This window comes from Schistocerca nitens, chromosome 7 (genome assembly GCF_023898315.1).
Source record: "Schistocerca nitens isolate TAMUIC-IGC-003100 chromosome 7, iqSchNite1.1, whole genome shotgun sequence".
NCBI classification, from domain to species: Eukaryota; Metazoa; Arthropoda; class Insecta; order Orthoptera; family Acrididae; genus Schistocerca; species Schistocerca nitens.
In genome coordinates, this window is record NC_064620.1 from 301536282 (window position 1) to 301548999 (window position 12718).

The 12718-nt window shown below is 40.9% G+C and overlaps 1 protein-coding gene across 1 annotated transcript in view; it reads left to right on the plus strand.

Annotated features, from left to right (window-relative positions):
- Positions 1–12718, plus strand: part of LOC126195584 (galanin receptor type 2-like) — a 564913-nt gene that overhangs the window by 311045 nt on the left and 241150 nt on the right. The window lies entirely within an intron of this gene.

Here is a 12718-nt window from a genome sequence, read left to right on the forward strand (position 1 = left end):
CTTTAAATGATGTGACTATTCGTTATGTGGTAGCAAAATACAATGAATATCCCTATGTCGTCATAAATGTGATTGACGATTAATTCTTGTGCACAGAGAAATCCTATTTCCTACATCATTCTTTTCTCATGCCCGGCCACTTGTGGAGAGAGTCATAATGCAAAACACCTACAAGGATAATATATCCTCGAGTCATCAATCCAGTGTTTAGCGTGATTACAGTTTTGAAATTTACGGAATACTGAAATTAAAATTAATAGACCTGCAAGTGATTTTTTAAAATCTATGTATGAAACGTATTACATGCTCGGTCCAGTCACATTAATGCGACCTCAGCCTACGTTCCACGTCAAAATGCCATAACCACTCACAGGCGGCAGGTGGCAGCGAAGTGCACGGGCAACAGTGCAGTCCTCGTCACGTGGAAAAAGGAGCGATTTGTGTGAGTCAAAAGAAACATGGTCATTGGCTTTCGGGTCAAGGGTGGAAGCATTTCTGAAACGGCTATGTCTTTTCGTGTGCCGTCGTAGTTAGGGCATGGCAAAGTGGCACTATACAAAACCGGCGGCGAGGTAACTATAGTGCACATGGGGCCATAGATGACGTGAGGGAAGGGCGGCGGCGGACAAGTGTGCTGGCGACTAGACATGCAGCTGTTGAACAACTGACTGCACTTGTGAACGAAGGGGCTACTAACTGTGTCTCCTCAACGACCATTCGTCAAACATTGCAGGAGTTTGGTTAGTGCAGCCAGACTGACTGCTGTTCAAGAGCGATGAAGACTGGAATTTGCACGCCAGTGCCGCAACTAGACGTCCGCTGAGTGGTGACAGATGGCCGAAATGCAAGACGGTGGCACAAATATAATCTTCCAAATGAGTAAAACAGTAAAAACAGGAAAAAATAACTCACCAAGCCGTAGAATTCGTCAAAATGACCTAATATGATAACGTTTCTTTACAACTGAATTTTTTCCTTGTTTCGAGTCCTTAGTATTGGTGGGTTAATCTTCTATTTTTTTTATGTTTATACTTACGTCTAACTGGTTGAAATGGCACTGAGCACTAAGCGACGTAACTTCTGTGGTCACCAGTCCCCTAGAACTTAGAACTACTTAAACCTGACCAACCTAAGGACATCACACAAATCCATGCCCGAGGCAGGATGCGAACCTGCGACCGTAGCGGTCACGCGGTTCCAGACCGAAGCGCGTAGAACCGCTCGGCCACTCTGGTGATGTATGCTTACAACCGGTTATTCTCATGTTACTTTAATCTTAAATACAGGTGTGGTGATGGCAGTATCAGAAACATCGAAGTAAATGAAAATATCGGGTGATCAAAAAGTCAGTATAAATTTGAAAACTGAATAAATCACTGAATAATGTAGATAGAGAGGTACAAATTGACAAACATGCTTGGAATGACATGGGATTTAATAAGAACCAAAAAAAAAAAATACAAAAGTTGAAGAAATGTCCGACAGATGGCGCTTCATCTGATCAGAATAGCAATAATTAGCATAACAAAGTAAGACAAAGCAAAGATGATGTTCTTTACTGGAAATGCTCAATATGTCCACCATCATTCCTCAACAATAGCTGCAGTCGAGGAATAATGTTGTGAATAGGACGGTAATGCATCTCCGGAGTTATGGTGAGGCATTGGCGTCGGATGTTGTCTTTCAGCGTCCCTAGAGATGTCAGTCGATCACAATACACTTGCAACTTCAGGTAACCCCAAAGCCAATAATCTCACGGACTGAGGTCTGGGGACCTGGGAGGCCAAGCATGACGAAAGTGGCGGCTGAGCACACGATCATCACCAAACGACGCGCGCAAGACATCTTTCGCGCGTCTAGCAATATGAGGTGTTTTTTTTTCTAATAAAGCCCCTTGTCATTGCAAGCATGTGTGTCAAATTTTACCTCTCTATTTACATTATTCCGTGGTTTATTAAGTTTTCAAATTTATACTGACTTTTTGATCACCCGATATATTGAGCGGTAATGGCTTCTTCCGTAAACGTTCACAGTTACTGCAGACTCTTCTTTTTTGTGCCTGTTTTCCACATCGGCATGATTAGTTTAAGTAGATGTCGGACGCCCTTATTACGCCCTTATTGTTTGCACCCCATTACCCTCCTGGGACGTAATGTGTGCATCTCAATCTGTCTGAGTGTGAATTAATTCATGTGAACGTGAGCCAAAGTATTCTAAATCTTTGCGGATAGTTTAAGCGGCGGTGACTGGGTACCATCCCATTAGTCATCTAGTCGAATGTGGGAAACCACCTAAAAACCACATTCAGCCTGGCCAGCACGCCACTCCTCCTCGCTAATTCGCCGGAAGGCTTAGATCCGGGGCCGACGCACCTCCCTGTCCGGCAACCGGCGCTCTAACATGTACGGCTATAAGGGTGGATGCAAGTAGTTGAGACTCATTTAGGGAGTTTATTTCCTTAATTGACGAGGCGGTAAATCAGACACATCTTCACTGCCAAAGTTCTTGCAATTAAGGGTGCCTTTCGGTACGCGGCGTCCAGTTATTATGGGTCAAGAGCTACTCTATTATCTCATGTAACGTGCTGGTGAACACCAGGCGAAACAAAGAGTGACTACGTCCACTTCCTCCCTTCACACAGTGCTTTTTTTTCTGGCATAAGGAGAAAAGTCTATCGAGAATGGTCACAGACTTGAGAGATCTGACATCAGTTGCAAGGAAGACATGTTGGCGTAACACAGTCGAGTATTCCGCGGAAGACCTGATTCTCACATATCAAACTATGTAGACGTCATACTATTAGCATAAAGCGCATCCGGCTGGCCTTCTTGCACAGGACGAAAGTTCAACCATCTCCGTGTTGTGAAGCCCAAACGAGACAGACAATGCCGGAAGTTTTTCAGCGTCTTAATCAGAGCAGGAATTCCCCGACGTACATCTGTGACCAACCGGTACCGTCCGCTGCCCACAACCGACTATATCAGTATTTTCTGGTCTCTGCAAGACGATGATATCCAAATATAAGTTAGATACAAAGGACCCAGCTGAGAAATTGTGATGTATGTACTGTGTTGATTGTGCGAACGTCCAAAGTCTACCATGAAATTTAACTGATATTAATATAAGTTGTACTACGTATGCTGTACATATGATTTTGTATACCAACTCTGTAACTACTCATTTCTCTGACTAAATGGTTAATGCCGAGAGCCAATAAAAAAATCCAGACACATCTCAGTATTTTAAAATAATTTTTATTCAGTTTCCCTAGTTATGCGTCAAATACATTTTTGTTAGTGACGATGGTTGGACCTGGTCTCAGTCCTTGGAATTTTAACTTCTTCTCATTTCTCTCTAGTTATGAGCCGACTTCATAGTCGCATCTGACTCCTTTCCGTCTTTTCCCTAGCACCTAATGTCAGTCCGTTGTTTCCTTATTTGCTTACTTTCATTCGTGGAATCGCGTGGTGGGACTCAGATAGTAGTCACACGCCATCCCAATCGAGGCCTACGCAAGTAGGTCACAGCAACTATGGCTACCGCTATAGTGATGGCTCTGGACCGGGATGCCATCAGCTCCGACATCAGCTCATGATGCCCTATCCAGTTTCCAGTATTTGTTTCCAATATATGAATCGTGAATTGCTTCGTATTGCACTCAATTTTTTGTTTCTCCCTCTCAGTCCATCAAAAACTGTGATTTAATCAGGAATTGTTTCCGAAGCCAATAGTAGATTGGCACTCTGGACTTTTCTCTCCTCTACAACCTACTATCAGAAAAATGAGGTGAAACTTTTTGCCGAACGTGTTTGAACGTAGTTTTCTTTTTACACTTGTTCAACTTATGTACCTAAGTAATCACATTATCATAGCTTGCAAGATATCACGAAATGACTTTCACAATCAAACCAAGAATGGAGTGAAATTCCATCGAAAATTGGAGCATCATGTTTATCATGTAAGACGTCATTGTCTTTGTAACTCTTTCTTTGTTAGTAGGAGTTGTTTTTTTTAACTAGGTATCATATTGCGTTTTTGTCTGTATTCAGTTCTATGAAGTAATAATCATGTCCAGGGGAAGTACCAGCGTGAAACTGCCTTTTATTTTAATTTTTAAGTTCCCGTTCTACCAACTCCGTGGTAGGTCTCTGTAATGTTAGGACGAATTTCTGCTCCGCCTTCGTGCAAGAGGACTTGTAGGTTCCAGTAGATTTCATAGCACAGTAGCAAGATTGATACGCTGAAAAACTGCACGAACGCCCAATGAAAAACATTCCTGTGTGGCCTACGTCATCCGTAGCTCGTGCGCCGATGGAGGGGCAGATCTTTTGTCAAATACCAAAGGAAAAAACTTTCCTTGGCTCATCGGATGCTTCTAGAAGCTTCTGACAGCTTTCTCTCGGTTGTAGATGGCCAGATAAGGTGTGATCCTACGTGAATTTCTCAGAGTGTGATTGGTCTGTACCGTCGCGCAGAAAAGAGTTGCTGAGGATTGGTCACTGATGACTCCAAAAAAACGCGGGCATCATGCCGCCTTGGCCACTGGGGTGTTGACAGAGAGCTTTGGGGCCGCGTGGACAATTGCGATAGCTTTGTGGAAGCTGGAAGGGCAGTTAGATGTTTGCGCAATTGTGTAAAATTTAGTCAAATTGCGCTGGGAAGGTACAGAGATTATAGAGAATAATTTCGTAGCTGTGTGTGGTCAGATAAAACCTTGGAGTAACTAGGGGAAAATTCAGTGTTGAGGTACTCAGCTAAACTTTGGGCGATGCTCAAGTAAGATTCTTGTTGATGCAACAGATGGGTGATGAAGACTGCAGAGGTGTGGCGCTTCTCCAGACTGCGAGGTGAAGTTGTAAGAAACCTGTTTAAGTATGCTTAGTGATGAATTGTGGACCTCAGAGTAATTGATAGTTTCATTATTATTTCACCATTACTCTTTTGGGGAACAGTTTAGAATCACTGTTTCAGTTCGCGTGAGTGTCCAATATGTACTTTCAGAAAGAGTCTTAACTAGTGGAATTCTAACTAGACTTCCTCTGTATACCTCATACATATTATGTAGCTTTCTTTGATACTGTTTCAGTCTTCGCTTTCGTTTCCCGTAGAATCCTCGTGTTTGCAAGGGTAACATCACCTCCAATGTAGCATCCATTTCCTCAATGCACAGAGTACGCCCCACAGTGATCTTTCTCCCACTCAGTTTTCAGTCAATTGTGAATGTGTCCAGGATAATTAAATGAATTAAGTTTCCATTCCTTTGTTGTCCAATTCCCTGTCAGTTGGTCAAAAGAATCGTAAAAAAATGTTGTAGTTTGCAAGAATTCTTAAAAATTATCAGCTTCCCCACCCGTCGTAGCTGTAGTCGGTAGTACAATAATGAGGAGCTTGATGGACTATGGGCGTAAATCCGAAAAGTGGATTTCCGGTAAAAGTAAGCTGAAGATTTGCATGATTGTATCTTATTGAAAAACAGTTATATTTCAGTGATGTAATAATTTTGTCTTAGACCATGCTTCTAACATACAGAATCATTCCTTACAACTGAACATATTTCTTCCGTTTGTGATATTTTATCCAAAATATGATGAATGGTTTACGCCTATTTCCCATCAAACTATGATACCTCTACAAAATATCATGAAAATTGAATTTATTATTTTATTATCCAGTTAAACTGCACATTAACAAAAAATATATGTTCATGGCCATTATAGTTTATTTTCCTGTTCAGGATCAGTAGCTCCTTCAATGTTTACTCTTTCTAGAAGTTCTTCATACCTGCCTCTTACTGTATCTGGAAGAAAGAGGAACAGGTATTGAATGTCCTTTACCTTTTCTGCTGCTACAGTTGGTTTCGCTATTAATGACAAAAACGAAATATCTTCAGGGAGTCTTGTTGATTTCTTAATCAACTTAAAGCGTATAAAGACCTACGAATATGATTTTGAAGCACCGATTGTGCCATCACTGACAAAGTGCATCCTCACACATGACTGCAACTGGAAAGGAAATTTCCCCTGTGGCTTTGTTGAGAAGAAGCCCATTAAACTTTTCTTCTAATCTTTAATTTCCCCCCTTCGTCAATGACGTGACATGGCTCTGGATTCTCCCTGCATTATGTAAGGATTATGACATACTCTTCTTTTGAATGTACAGTTTCCCTCTTCTTCAACTTTCTTCCATAAAGGGCATAATTCCGGTCACACTGACTTATTTTTGTCTGTAAAGTCAGTTTATGACTCATTACCACTCACTTCACTCTTTATATCACACAAGTTAACACTCAACGCAGCTCAGAGTCGATACAATAACCTATACGAATTACACAAGGTGACAACTGCCTGTCATCCACTGCCTTCTTAAGATGATTGGTTAGGCGAAACCATAAATATTGAGCTGAAATTTTCAGGGTGAGTAACTCAAATATGGAAGTATCGATTCAGCACTTTGACGGAAAAAGGGCGTAAATCCAATTACGCCCATAGTCCATCACACTCCTCTTGCGAAAGGTACATATTGCATGCAAAGTCTGATAGTAATCATCCTAAGGTTGTGCCGAGTTAGCGTTGCCTTAGTGGTGTTATATTAAGATATCCCTCTCAAATTTGAGGCTTGAGTGATTCATTTTTTCTATGGATGAACGCGGTACGGCCATTGCACTTATAGTTAACGAACCATTCAAAATCATAGCAAAAATAGTTTGGATGTTTGATGAGGGAAGACACTAACACACCTTTATAGGCCAGGGACGATCATCTGGTACGCATTCCCAATTTTCGTCAGTCATACTAACCAGACATCTCCTACGATTTGTACTACCATTAACCATAATTAGTCAACAAGTACCTTTTATAGTGAATTAACACAGCGATCTAAGGCCTCAAAAGTTAATTCGCCTCTGCAGGCGCCATTGCGAACAAGTTCAGTAGATTAGATTCTCATTACGATGGAGAATAAAGGGAGCTCAGATAATCCACAAGTTGCATGGAGCAAGGCCAGCAGTACGAGAGGCTTCTCCGGCGACAAATGAGATATGGATTCTGAAAGGAGACTAGAACTACGATTTCACGATCCCAGTAGTCCCATGAAATTTTCATGGGATGACGTGCGGCATGATTGTCGCTGTAATCTGCAGTGACAAGTCGGGCTGTAGTTGATATACGACGTGGTATTCGCTGAACGTGCCTTACAGAAATGAACTAAATTCTATTTAAAAATAACTGAGGCGAAATTGGGTTTCTACAGTTCTGGAACGGAGAGAAACCATTGAAAGTGATCCCTTATTTCGAATGCAATAGCTTATGGTAAAGAACAATATGTAAAAATGTAGTCGGAAACGGACAATGATTTTGTTACACATCATCTGATAATGACGTTATGTAGACGTGTTTTTAAGCATGGTTCCATATAATTATTACGTTTGTGATAACACGACCTACAGCTGAATCATAAAATAAACCTTCACTATCGACGTGTCGCTATATATAGATGTCTATTTTTTGTGAAGTTCGACGCCTCCCCCTCCAGTAAATAACAATAATTATGTCCATAATAGTCACATTATTGCGTATGTACGTAATAAATTCCAGAGGCGGACAATTATTTTGTTACAGATCATCTGATAATGACGTTATGTAGACGTGTTTTTAAACATGGTTCCATAAAATTATTACGTTTGTGATAACACGACCTACAGCTGAATCATAAAATAAACCTTCACCATCGACGTGTCGCTAAACATAGATGTCAATTACGTGAAGTTCGACGCCTCCCTCTCCAATAAATAACAATAATGATGTCCATAATAACCACATTATTATGCATGTACGTAATAAATTCCCGAGATAGATAAATAGTTCTGTCTTACACAGAAAGCACTGAACAATTAGAATTAACTGATTCCAATTTGGAAAATTATTGACCTCATGTCCTCTACACTTAATAAGACTATGTGAGGTAAATTTAGATATGGCTTCAGTATCCTCACTGGCACCAGAGAGCATTCTCCGTTATGTTCTAGGATAACTACAGGTAAAGAACATCTCGGAACTATATATTAATAAGTGGAGAGTCAATACCCATTGTTTAACAGCATAAAACGATAATGACAATTTAGAAATTAGAAAAGAAATACTTCGCAAGCATGTGAGGCAGTACCAATATGTTCACCCAATTCGTGCAAGAAAAATAGGTAGTTTAGTGTGTAAGTAATTCATGTTACTCTTTAATTGTAAGATAAGACATATATAAAGCTTGTCTTGTAAGTGTGATAACGGTAATTGTCAAAGAAAACGGTTTTTGCATTTCGATCGTTAAGCAGAATACACTGGTTTTACATACACGCTACACAAACAAAAATTAAAAAATTAGATTGCGATATATTTTACTATATCAATTCGAGATTTCAGGTACGATCAACAAGTTAATCATGAGTTTTAATATACACACACATTTAACATAAATAATTTATTAACCATACTGAGAACGAAAGAAACTGTAAAGTATTTCAGTCTATAATATTTATATACTAAGAGTATTAGAACAATTTGTTTGACATTGGCAGACTTATTTCTCCACCCAACAATACGGCAAGGCCATGAAATCCGATTCTCACGTCTTACAATGAAGTAAATACATAAAATCAGCTGAAAAATGCTCTTGTCAGTGCAAAAAAAAAAGCGTTTGTGCTCGTCTTTAAGAGAATCTGCACCAGGTGCCACAATCCTCATTCCACCTTCCTCACCAAAAATTTTAGTATTCGAACATATTTTTGCTCTTCAAAGGCAGGACTTTCTAAGTCATTTTACCCACCCTCTCTTTGTAGAGAAGCCTCCATACTCAGAATCTTCCCGTAATTGCCGCTGTCCATCTGTTTCTCTCTCCCACTTTCTCCTGCCGGTCTCTCCCATTGCCACTGTCTTCATCCCTGTCTCTCGCTCTGCTTGTCTCTCAGTCCCACTGACATTGTCTGTGTCACATTCGGTTTCTCTTGCATTGCACTGTTTCTTTCTCTCTTACAGTCTGAAATCTTTCCCTTCCTTTCTACACTCGTAGCTAGGGACGGTTTGCTCGGGGGTTTGATCCCAACACCGGGAAATAATAAGACGAGGGTATAGTCGTTGACGAAAGCATGCAAATTTTTCCATGTTAAACTTTGCTGGGCTATGGGACACAGGGTCGAGCCCCCTCGCCTCCCAAACCCATCTGCCGTCTGTAGTCATCTCTGTTTTTCATTTACACTGTCTCCTCGTTCATTTGCTTCTACTGCTTCTGTCGCCATCGATGTCTCTTTCTCTCTCTCTCACTGCCACTGTCTCTCACAGAGTGTAACTATCTCCTCTCTTTGGCTTCAGCACTGTTGTCTACATCCGTCTCTCTTTGTCTTTCACTACCAATTTCCCTCTCTCACCACCACAGTCTCCTCACTCTTTCTTTCCCACTGGCACTGTTATATCTCTCTTCCACCGTCACTGTCTGTCTGATACGCTCTAACACGCCAAAAAAAAAAAAAAAAAAAAAAAAAAAACGCGAATACGTCTCACGCCAAAATGTCAGAAAGGTGGTATGAGGATTGGGAGAGCTAATTTCCCATTTTTCTGTCAGTCTTTCAAGGAGGCATGTTCGTGTTTTTTGTGCTCCGTCGGGAATATTTTTCAGCTGGGTTCCTTGTTTTCCCTGTAACTGCTGTGTGTGCTGGCTAAATAAATGAATTTTTGTAAGTCAGTGACATTTCGACAGTTTATTTATAGAACCCGCCACATTTTCGACCTTTGACACACATAATCAACAAATATGTACGCGTTATATTAAGTTGACAAAAAACCATTTCCCATCCAACGCAAGTTCATTTTACACTTCTTTAAATAAAAATGCACAAGCGAGACAGACAGTATAGCAAAAAATACGGTGTTTAATTTACAAGTACTAATAATTTTGTATGAGAAAATAATTTTTTGTAATGTAAGGTGCTTATGCTGCCAGGTGAGACTATCGGGTAATTTCTAGTATGGTATGGGCGTGTGTCCATTACAAAGAGACTGCGTTATAAAGTATTGTTGGCGAAAAATTGGTGATTAAAAACATAGTTTTGCGACACACAGAATTCTTGAAATGACCCCAGAATCCTTGTCATGTTTCAACTATGTCCGTTAAAACTACATTTACGCCTCAGAGCGGATATTAGGCACATATTTTACGTGTATCACTATGACAACTCTGAACCTTTGGATAACGGTAACGGATAATGATAACAAAAATAGTTTCAAGTTTCGCAGAGAAAATCATCTTGTGAACATATAGTGAAAATTTCAACGATTTGTCATCAAAATAAATTAGGGAATTAGCCTAATCAACAACTAGTACTCTTGGTACGAAAAGACTGTGGTTTTTCTGGGCTTTTTCAGGAACTGTCAAACAACAAATGGCATTTGGTGCTTTTATAAGCCGCCTGAGGCCTACATTAGCACACACCTAAAGTAAAAGAACCAAGCTATTTGCTCAATTTACTTGGGCGTAATTTTCCAATTTTGGGCCAGTGCTGTAGAATCGATAGAACATGTCAGCTCTTCCTGTGATTATAAAAATGGTCGCAAGGGTAAGGGATATCCAAAATACTTCACATTTTATCTCTGTGATCGCAGCTGGAGAGGACCCTCTCGCACACCCACAACAACGAACCAAATCATTTTGAGTGACTTCAAGAATCCGCGATACGAAAAATCGGATTATAGTGCGCGCCATTTTGGAATAGGTTGTTACTGTGCATATGGGTAATTACTGCAAAAAAGCATACGCCTTCACTGGTACATGTTCTTGTAAACCGTGCCCCTAGGTATTTTTATATTTGTTTTATTAATGAGAGTTCACACGATGAGTGAAAGGGGCGGTGTTTACCACAGATATGCAGACAGGTATTAAACTTTACCGTGTGCCTAAACCAACCTACGCACTGTTTCCTCTGTATGTATTGTTCTCTGCTTAACGATAATACCTTAATGGTGAAAGTCTCAGAAGGGTAGAACTCCTTCGATAATTTAAATGACCTCTTTTGGCATCCAATTATAACGACAGCAACATTTAGAATATGTAAATTGTCATGTGCCATTCGTGGCTGCCACTCAAGTGTTACTTCACGATCGTCTTTTACTACTTACAACTTTCGCTGCTTCATTTATAAAATTACAGACTTGTTGCCCAAGTACACAAATACATCCTCTGTTCAGGATACTTCTCATATTTTCACTCGATCTAATATTTCATCAACTATAAAAATTAATTCCGCTTCTAGTTTGCAGTCCAACAATCACCTTAGGGTCACTAGTTACTCACCGTTCAGGGGCAATGAGATGCACGGGCCCTGCGATGTACATCACAGTACATGACACTACAGGTCTCCCGAGCCGTAGCAACCGTCTCTGGTGAGGAACGAGTTACCACTTAAGACCACGTTATACTTTGTAACTACCTGTTTACATAAAATCACGCTCTTGATAACATATGGCAAAGTTAAAGACTTTATTTGGTACCTATTCATTGATTTACTTATTTCCCGCCTAGACCCAGACGTAGCCAAGTGCTTGCGGTGTATTACGGGCAAGGCAAGTAGTGTGACGTCACAAGTTCGTTGGAAGGCCCGTATTTCCCGTGGACTCCGCCCACTGTTGTGAAGCTGTGCAAGATTCCAAGTAGTTCCCGTTGTTCTCGAGAACCGACGTCGGTTCTCAACTATCAGTTCTCGTTTTGTAGAATCAGAAAACTATTGACACAAACATTTGTACTCTTACCACTTGTATGACTACAGGTGATGTAACAGCTAGCTATGCACCTTTTGACATAGTAAACTTAATGTTAAAGCTCAGAACTGACGAGTAGAGTAAGGGAATAACCTGCATTCCTGTCGTGTTGAAGGTTATAGGATGCAAACCGCTTGAGAGCTTCAAAACCTCCATTTTAATTGTCTTTTCTGAAATAACTGATATATCTTTATATAATAAATTGTCATTATTTTTATTTACTTATGTGCTTTGGATGTAAGCCGGCCGGGGTGGCCGGTTCTAGGCGCTAGTCTGGAACCGCGCGACCCCTACGGTCGCAGGTTTGATGGTGGTGGTGTGTTGGGGCTTATGGGAGCTCAACATCGAGGTCATCAGCGCCCTGACACACATTAAAAGGAACGAATGTGGATAGACCTAATAAAACTGAAGCACTCACTGAAAGAAATCAGGAAAAGAAGGAAAATGCTGCACAAGAAAGTAAAACCTAAGGAAAGGGAAAACATAGCAACAAGAATGCCACAGGAAATTGTCATTGGCTGGCCACTTACATAAAATATGGGCGAGCTTGTCACACAGTGAACAAGTTAAAATCCTCTCCCTAAAATCTTTGTAAAAACATTTGACATGGCACAGAACTTTAAACTTTAACCACATTGGTCCGAGTGTTGCCTAAAAGAGATGGCAGGTCCGCCGGCAAGTCAGCCGCGGCCCGCTGGTCAGAAAATAAAACGCAATCCAATAAAACGTGGCGCACAGTGACCTGGACGCCGCAAGCACCACACATTGGTGGGGGGTCCTCTCTCCGGAGCAGGAAGCCATGCGTCATAGGGCTGTGGCCTATTCGAAGCCGCGTGAGGAGAACCTCGTCCCGTCGATGGGGCTGAAAGGAAGTACACCACACACGCGTTGTGGGCTTTCTATACGGAGCTTATTTTCAGTCA